At 39.8% G+C, this 9,920-nt stretch overlaps 1 pseudogene across 1 annotated transcript; it reads left to right on the top strand.

Moving 5' to 3' along the window:
- The first annotated feature begins 643 nt into the window (after positions 1-643).
- On the top strand, positions 644-3,253 carry LOC112620799 (annotated as a pseudogene). Its single transcript, XR_003118594.1, has 2 exons — positions 644-2,090; positions 2,402-3,253. The product of XR_003118594.1 is annotated as a ubiquitin-protein ligase E3A-like (transcript).
- The last annotated feature ends 6,667 nt before the right edge of the window (positions 3,254-9,920 follow it).

Below are 9,920 nucleotides of genomic sequence, written 5' to 3' on the forward strand. Positions count from 1 at the left end.
CATTGCTCGGTGTCCCAAATTGCTAGCTGATATTTTAAAATCTGATCTCATGTGTTTTTCTTCCTCGTCACCACTTGTGATCCTGTCGCTCTTTGGCCGTTTAAACTAAGCCACAAATCTCAGGCTGTCAGCGGAGGGAAGACTAAAAAGAACACAGCATGAACAAAGAGTCGAATCCTTAGCTTTTTGTTCTAAAATGAGCTTTTGTAATTCTTAATAGAGTGATAGCATTTTGTATTTGTAAAATCTGAACTTTTTAGGGAAGAAAATATGTGGGGCTTTAAGGCAGCTATTGCTTGGAGGATAAGAATGTAGAACTTACATCTTAAACAACAGAATAGAAGAAGATGTGAGATTACTAAGAGCAGTTTCCCTCCAAAAAGACTAAGTACAGTCACTTCAGAAAACTGTTCGGCAGTTTCTAATAAAGTGAAACATTCATCTACCCTTTGACCCAGCAAGTTTACACCTTGTTTAGGGACACATAGTGCTAGTAGATCAATTTACCCAAGAGAAATAAAAATATATGTCTGAAAGTATTTGTATATAAACATTCATAGCCATTTTATTCATAGTAGTAAAAAATTGGGAATAATCTAAATGTCTATTAGGTGACTAGATAAACAAGCTGTAAAATTTTCATATGGATTTTAAAGATGTGACTTACTTAACAGAAGAGAAGGTATATGAAATTCTTGAATTATGTAGAGAAAGAGGATTATTCCCCTTTAATCTGTGTTACTGGAAGAGTTTTTTCTAGTGCTGAGGCATTGGTACAGAGCTTCCGGAAAGTTAACACACCAAGGAAGAACTGAAGTCTCTTCAAGCAAAGGATGAAGACAAGGATGAAAATGAAAATGGAAAAGCTACATCTTCTGCTGCTGCTATGGAAGAAGACTCAGAAGCATCTTCCTCAAGGACAGGTGATAGCTCACAGGGAGACAACAATTTGCAAAAATTAGGCCCTGGTCATGTGTCTGTGGATATTGATGCCATTAAAAAGGTCTACACCAGATTGCTCTCTAATGAAAAAATTCAAACAGCCTTTCTTAATACACTTGTATATTTGTCACCTAATGTGGAATGTGACTTGATGTATCACAACGTATACTCTCAAGATCCTAATTATCTGAATTTGTTCATTATCGTAATGGAGAATAGAAATCTCCACAGTCCTGAATATCTGGAAATGGCTTTGCCATGATTTTGCAAAGCAATGAGCAAGCTACCCCTTGCAGCCCAAGGAAAACTGATCAGACTGTGGTCTAAATACAATGCAGACCAGATTCAGAGAATGATGGAGACATATCAGCAACTTATTACTTACAAAGTCATAAGCAATGAATTTAACAGTCGAAATCTAGTGAACGATGATGATGCCATTGTTGCTGCTTCGAAGTGCTTGAAAATGGTTTACTATGCAAATGTAGTGGGAGGGGAAGTGGACACAAACCACAATGAGGAAGATGATGAAGAGTCCATCCCTGAGTCCAGTGAGCTGACACTTCAGGAGCTTTTGGGAGAAGAAGGAAGAAACAAGAAAGGTCCTTGAGTGGACCCTCTGGAAACTGAACTTGGTGTTAAAACCCTGGATTGTCAAAAATCACTTACCCCTTTTGAAGAGTTTATTAATGAACCACTGAAGGAGGTTCTAGAAATGCATAAAGATTATGCTGTTTTCAAAGTAGAAGCAGAGAACAAATTCTCTTTTATGGCATATCCCTTTATAGTGTATGCTGTCACAAAGAATCTGGGATCATATTACGACAACAGAATTCACATGTACAGTGAACGAAGAATCACTGTTCTCTACAGCTTAGTTCAAGGACAGCAGTTGAATCCATATTTGAGACTCATCGTTAGATGTGACCATATAATAGATGATGCATTTGTCTGGCTAGAGATGATTACTATGGAAAATCCTGCAGACTTGAAGAAGCAGTTCTATGTGAAATTTGAAGGAGAACAAGGAGTTGATGAGGGAGGTGTTTTCAAATAATTTTTTCAGCTGATTGTGGAGGAAATCTTCAATCTAGATATTGGTATGTTCACATACGATGAACCTACAAAATTGCTTTGGTTTAATCCATCTTCTTTTCTTTTCCTTTTTTGAGATGTAGTCTCGCTCTGTCACCCAGGCTGGAGTACAGTGGCACGATCTCCGCTCACTGCAACCTCCGCCTCCTGGGTTCACGCCATTCTACTGCCTCAGCCTCCCAAGTAGCTGGGACTACAGGCACCCACCACCACGCCCGGCTAATTTTTTTTTTGTACCCTTTAGTAGAGACGGGGTTTCACTATGTTAGCCAGGATGGTCTCAATCTCCTGACCTCGTGATCCGCCCACCACGGCCTCCCAAAGTGCTGGGATTACAGACGTGAGCCACCATGCCCAGCTAATCCATCTTTTCAAACTGAGGGTCAGTTTACTCTGATTGGCATAGTACTGGGTCTGGCTATTTACAATAACTGTATACTGGATGTACATTTTCCCATGGTTGTCTACAGGAAGCTAACGGGGAAAAAAGGAACTTTTCGTGACTTGGGAGACTCTCACCCAGTTCTGTATCAGAGTTAAAAAGATTTATTGGCATATGAAGGGAATGTGGAAGATGACATGATGATCACTTTCCAGGTATCACAGACAGATCTTTTTGGTAACCCAATGATGTATGATCTAAAGGAAAATGGTGATAAAATTCCAATGACAAATGAAAACAGGAAGGAATTTGTCAATCTTTATTCTGACTACATTCTCAATAAATCAGTAGATAAACAGTTCAAGGCTTTTTGGAGAGATTTTCATATGGTGACCAATGAATCGCCCTTAAAGTATTTATTCAGACCAGAAGAAATTGAATTGTTTATATGTGGAAGCCAGAATCTAGATTTCCAAGCACTAGAAGAAACTACGGAATATGATGGTGGCTATACCAGGGACTCCATTCTGATTAGGGAGTTCTGGGAAATCATTAATTCATTTACAGATGAACAGAAAAGACTCTTCTTGCCATTTACAATGGGCACAGACAGAGCACTTGTGGGAGGACTAGGAAAATTAAAGAAGATTATAGCCAAAAATGGCCCAGACACAGAAAGGTTACCTACATCTCATGCTTGCTTTCATGTGCTTTTACTTCCGGAATATTCAAGCAAAGAAAAACTTAAAGAGAGATTGTTGAAGGCCATCACATATGTCAAAGGATTTGGCATGCTGTAAAACAAAACAAAATAAAACAAAAAAAAAAAGGAAGAAAAAATTAAAAACATTTAAAAATAAAACAAGAGGGATAAATTTTTGGTGGTAATAGTGTCCCAGTACAAAAAGGCTGTAAGAAAACCACAGTGGTCACCTATGTCTGTGACTCCCTTCTGGGAACATGTGGGCCGGAACAGCAGATTTCAGCTACATGTATGAACAAATCCTTTATTATTATTATAATTTTTTGAGTGAAAGTGTTACATATTCTTTCACTTGTATGTACAGAGAGGTTTTTCTGAGTATTTATTTTAAGGGTTAAATCACTTTTGCTTGTGTTTATTACTGCTTGAGGTTGAGCCTTTTGAGTATTTAAAAAATAAATACCAACAGAACTACTCTCCCAAGCAAAATATTGCCACCATTTGTAGACCATGTAACCTTCAAGTATGTGCTGCTTTTTTGTCCCTGTATCTAACTCAAATCAGGAGCTATATATATTTTTTAGTGGTTTGCTTTTGAAACCTGAAATTTTGAAAACAGTGTGATGCAATTACTGCTCTTCTAACCCCCAAAGAGTTTTCTGTGGAAAATCTTGAGAATCAATAAAGATGGATGGGAGAAATTGGAAAAAAAAATTTCATACAATGCAGCATAATGGAATAAATTACTAATAGTGCCACATGCATGCATCTCAAAAACATGACGCTGAGTGGATGAAGCCAGACCCCAAATAGCACACACTGCATGATTTCATTTATATGAAATTCTGGCACACTCAAAATTAATCTGTGATGATAGAAATCAGAAAAGTGTTTGCCTAGGAGTGATAATTGATAGGGGAGTGGGAAGCATAAGAAAAATTTCTGGGGTGATAAAATATTCTATATCTTGATAAGGCTATAGGTTACAAAAGTGTATACATTTATTAAAACTCATTGAATTGTTCATACACTCTATGTAAGTTATACCTTAGTGAAAGAAAGGAGATAAAAGTCTATCTAGCGGAAGCGAGGAGGAGATTTGGAGAGAAAGTACACATGGTTTGGATACTAGTGTGTACTGAAGATACCTCTTTTCCCAGCCTTGCTGACCACACTTTGTTTCTCTTGACCCAAGAATGTCCAACATGGCATCGGAGACTGTATGGCTAAGGTGTCCAGGTAATGAACTGAGAGAGTCTAACAGAATCTAGCCGATATGTTTGGCTGTGTTCCCACCCAAATCTCATCTTGAGCTGTAGCTCCCATAATCCTCATGGTTTGTGGGAGGGATCTAGTGGGAGGTAATTGAATCATGGGGACAGATTTTTTCCCATGATGTTCTTGTGATAGCGAATATGTCCTGTGAGAACTGATGGTTTTATAAAGGACAATTATTTTGCACACACTCTCTTGCCCGTCGCCATGTAAGACGTCCCTTTGCTCCTCCTTCACCTTCTGCCATGATCGTGAGGCCTCCCCAGCCATGTGGAATTGTGAGTCCATTAAACCTCTTTTTCTTTATAAACTACCCAGTCTCTGCTATTTCTTCATAGCAGTATGAAAATGGACTAATACACTAGACCTCACTGTGTATGAGGTAGAGCAAAGAAAAGCCACTTAGATTTTCCCAATCCCTTCATTCTATGTCCTCTTTTCCTACTGGAGGTGGGTTGCAGCATTCTGGGACAGAGCTAGTGAACCTAAGGCAAACTTGATTTGGTTTGGAGGAAGTCAGTTGTGGATGCCAACTCCAGTTGCCTCTTACACCTGGTGCCAGGACAATGCAAACCCACCCACCAGTAAAAACCATTCCCAGGGAGAAAGGAGCTGAGGAACAAAGGCTTGCATTGACTGAGTTTAATATTGAGTCGCTACATTTTAAAATGGTAGCAATTGAGTTTAACTTGAATGACAAGGTAAGATGTTTCAATTGTCAAGGAGAAATATGTTCTCAAGAGCCAAGTTGATTTTAGTTAAACAAAGTCTTCTCATCCTCAATAGATGCTCAGAGCCATTTATAAGACTCTTCCTCTCTCTTTCCCTCTCTCAAATAAACATTAATAACTTAAGGCTATATTTGTGAGAGGAAATCCTACAGCACCTACCAGTGGGCATGTGAGCTCAGCTGAGGTGGCAGGGAAGAACTCCAGACATGAAATTGATAGAATTACAAAAATTAAAATGCAGCAACATTTAGAAATATGACACTAACCGTGAAAAATAATTTTTGCAATTATAGACCAAAATTTGATTTTTTTCAAGGATGAATGGTATCTGGAAAAAAGCACTGACAATTTAAAAATGAAAACTAAAAATGACTTTGTCAGCAACATTTTAAAGATTTTTTTTAAAAAGTGAACTTAAACATATTTTTATTTGATACTCTGATAATTTCAATTATTTGCTTCAGTGGTCAATTCATCTGGTAATTTTGAATGAATTTTTAATATGGAAGCCTGCACTTATGGAAAAACAACCTTTCATGTAGGGCATTGTAAAGCTTCCGTTACTGATCTATATGAACAATTAAAATTATTTAGAGCATGTTACCTAATGACATGGAAACAGAGAAATCTTAGCTGCTGAGCTAGAGGAGGTTCTCTTTTGGGATTGTGTTTTCTCAGTCTAATTCGTGCATTCCTCTGAGTTTCTATAACTGAATCCATGTATTATTTTTCCAAATTGAACTAGTTTTTTTCTGATAATTTCTTATGAGTGTTTCAATCACCTTTCAGGCACAATGCAGTGAATCATGGTGTTTTAAGCACCCCAAGAACATGAATTTTCCAGAAAGTAGAGAAGCTGTATTGTTCAGGGATGATATGGTTTGGCCGTGTCCCCACCCAAATCTCATCTTGATTTGTAGCTCCCATGATTCCCATGTGTTGTGGGAGGGACCCGGTGGGAGGTGATTGAATCATGGGGGCAGGTCTTCACAATGCTGTTCTCATGATAGTGAATAAGTGTTATGAGATCTGATGGCTTTATGAAGGGGAGTTTCCCTACACAAGCCGTCTTTGCCTCCCACCTTACATGTAAGATGGGCTTTTGCTGCTCCTTGCCTTCCACCATGATTACGAGGCCTCCCTAGTCATGTGGAACTGTGAGCTCATTAAACCTGTTTTTCTTTATAAATTACCCAGTCTCACGTATGTCTTTATTAGCAGCGAGAGAATGAGCTAATACAAGGGACATTGAGGCACTGACTACCCTCACCCCCTGGAGGAGGATAGGGCCTTGCTAGTGCTAATTTGGATTCAAAAAGCAGGAGAGCTTGATGTTTGTAAAAGTTTGGTTAAAGGGTAGCACACAGATTTTAATGTACCTCATTTATTTTAATATAAATGCTTCTGAAATGATGATATATAAGCCATGTATATTAAAAGGGCAGTGACTTGGCAGTTTTCCACCAAGACCTTACCTTGAGCCAAAAAAGTCAATGGTGACTACATGCCCTCCATGAAACATTTTGAGGGTGAAGTATATCACATCTGTTTCTGCCCTGCATGGCCACTATGCTTTCAGTAGGGTTTGTAACCTTGCTGAAGTAGTGTGGGAATATAATCTAATCTCACAGTGGGGTATGAATTTGTGGTTACTCCCCATCAATATATATAGCCCACCAGAAAAATCTATAAAATTTTTGGAAAAATTTTATTTTTCCTTTGCAGAAAGAAGCATTATTAAGAATAGGTAGGTTCTATGCTTTCAGGGGCTAAATGTTCAACATAATCCAAGGATGTTGGGTATCTCTGGAAGTGACTTGTCACTGTTTCATGGTTGGCTCAAGTCCAGTAGTGCAAAGAGACTTTCAGTTTAGTGGGAGAAATCCTTTAGAGATTGAGAGTGAAGAACTGGTATAAATATATATGTATATAATATATAATTTATATATAATATATAAAACAATGAACTGAATTGTGTCCCTCAAAAATTTGTGTGTTGAAGCCTTAACCGCCATTGTGATTGTATTTAGAGATTGAGTTTTTAGGAGGCAATTAAGGGTAGGTGAGGTCGTAAGGGTGGGGCCCTAAACTGATAGGATTAGTGTCCTTATAAGAAGAGAGAGAAACCAGCTGGGCATGGTGGCTTATGCCTGTAATCCTACCACTTTGGGAGGCTGAGGTAGGCAGATTAGGTTAGAGAGCTTGGGAGTTAGAGACCAACCTGGGCAACATGGTGAAACCCTGTCTCTACTAAAATACAAAAAATTAGATGGCCATTGTGGTGCACACCTGTAATCCCAGGTACTCGGGAGGCTGAGGCAAGAGAATCCTTTGAACCCCGGAGGCAGAGGTTACAGTAAGCCAAGATTGTGCCACTGCACTCTAGCCTGGGCGACAGGCCAAGACTCCGTCTCAAGAAAAAAAAGAGAGAGAGAGAGAGAGAGTGAGAGAGCGAGAAAGGGAGAGCTTTGCTTTGCCCTCTCTTTCTCTCTCTATCATATAAGAACATAGGGAGAAGGTGGCTGTCTACAAGCCAAGAGAAGAGGCCTCAGAATGAAACATAGCTTGCTGGCACCTTAATCTTGGACTTCTCAGCCTCTAGAATGGTGAAAAATAAATTTCTGTTGTCTAAGCCACCCAGTCTGTGGCATTTTGTTATGGCAACCTAACCAAACTAATACAATTATTGAGCACTGACTTAAGTATTTATTGAGTTTCACAAGCTATATATATTTGCTGGGTTGTTAGATTTATTCAATCAGTTGTTTTACACACACACATCACACACACACACACACACACAGACACACACACACACGATACCAGTATTCACCTTTAGAAGTGGGCATGGTGGTTAAACCTTATGACAGATGAAGCCAGTTCTGGGGTGCTACCAGAGTGGTTCTGCAGTCACTGGCCAGGTTACCTGATTTTATCCTCTAGTGACATCCCACGGTGAAGCCACACAGGCCTTTACATTATTCAAATTCCTGACTAAGTAATCTGTTTCTCTCTGGTGATGGATTTCTTAACCTTGGGTCTACAGGTAGACTTCATGGTTTTATACATTTCATGAAATTTTATGCCAAATATATCTATGTGCATTTTCAGAGGAGAGAATTTGTAGTTTTAAACAGATTCGCTAGTAATTCCAGACTCTAAGGTTAAGACCAATGGCTTCAGGCCAACGTGTGGTGGAGATCTTATCAATAGTGAAGAGTCCAGCTCCAGGTTAAAGTCCTGGGTACGATCTCTCAGGTCTGACCAAAGACAATTGCAAGGCTTTTCCTGGCAGGTCTCAGGGGAGAAAGTTGACCTCCCCACATTGCAGTCTCTGGAGGAGGGAGGTGCAGTCAAGGATTCAAATCCCCCCACACTTACTGCTCATACACTTATGGATATTCACATTCACAGCCAAGACATCTCCATTTGGGGTCCTCCTTATCTATAGCCCTGCGAGAGCGGGGACACTTTTCAGGTACATCCACCAAGATGTTCCTTATGGGGGGACCTTGACTAAGACTCTTCTCTCCATTGGGTACTCTGACCTAGTACCTTTTAACCCTAGTTCTTCCCCCTCCCTCCTTTTTCTCTTTCTTTGTCTCTTGCCTTCACTCTTGTGATAAATGAATAAAGGCCTGGTTGTTTCTTTCAGTTTGGCTTGTTGTCCTCCTTGATCACCTTGGGATCTGGCAGCTCAACAGGAGCCGAGGGACTTTAAGAGGTCACACTAAAATAATCATTTACGGGAGATCTTTACAGAAGAACATGAATATCTCAGAGACATGTTAATTCCAAGGAGCCTCAAAATGACCCATGCTCTTAATAATTCATGTGGATTCTTCTTTACTTGGCCAGTAATCTGATTTTAGTTCTATTTGGCATTTGGAAACTGGTGAACATACTCCATCAAATTCTGGCTTTTTCTTCCAAATGTTCCACCAGGGTCACCTGTGGCCTCTGGTGTTAGTCAGACTATCCAACTACAATTATAGCACAAAACCACTCATTAGAATGGATCCCAAGCTTACACAGTAGGCTCAGAGAACAGCCACACCTGCCCCATGTTAGGCACCTCGCCCATGCATTTGTGCACACACTCAGGCTTATATGCATTTATTTCACTCAGTAACTTTTACTCGTCTATTTGGCATTTTCCAATTATCTTAGAACCGAGGCCTTACTACTCCTATGTAACTGAGTTGGACAGGAAGATGAGGGCAGGGCATTGACATATGTTAAGCAGTGGCCTTTAAGAACTATGAAAAATGCTTTTATAAACCTTATCTCCTGTGATCCTTCCATGAGTGTCATTTCGCAGAAGAGGATATGGATTCGAAGGTTAAGTAACATGCCCAAGGGAGCAAGTGGAGGCTTTGGGATATGATTGCAAAGTCTGTGTCCTTTACCCCCGTCCCCCACAGTATTTCCCTGGATGGAGGTCTGCTCTGTCCAACTTACCATTGTCTATTGAAGTTATCCATGGTGTAATAAGACTACTCTGTTAATGTTTGTATTAGTCTGTTCAGGCTGCGATAACAAAATACCACAGACTGGGTGGCTTAAACAGCAGAAATTTATTTTCTCACAGTTCAGGAGGCTGGAACTCCAAAATCAAGGCCCGTGGGATTGTTTTGTTCTGAGGCCTCTCTCCTTGGCTTGTAGCTGGACCACCTCCTTGTTGTGAACTCATGTGGTCTTCTCTCCGTGTGTGCACATTCCTAGTGTTTCTCTAGTGGCCCAAATATCCTTTTTTTTTTTTTTTTAGATGGAGTCTCGTTATGTTGCCCAG

This window comes from Theropithecus gelada, chromosome 3 (assembly GCF_003255815.1).
Source record: "Theropithecus gelada isolate Dixy chromosome 3, Tgel_1.0, whole genome shotgun sequence".
NCBI classification, from domain to species: Eukaryota; Metazoa; Chordata; class Mammalia; order Primates; family Cercopithecidae; genus Theropithecus; species Theropithecus gelada.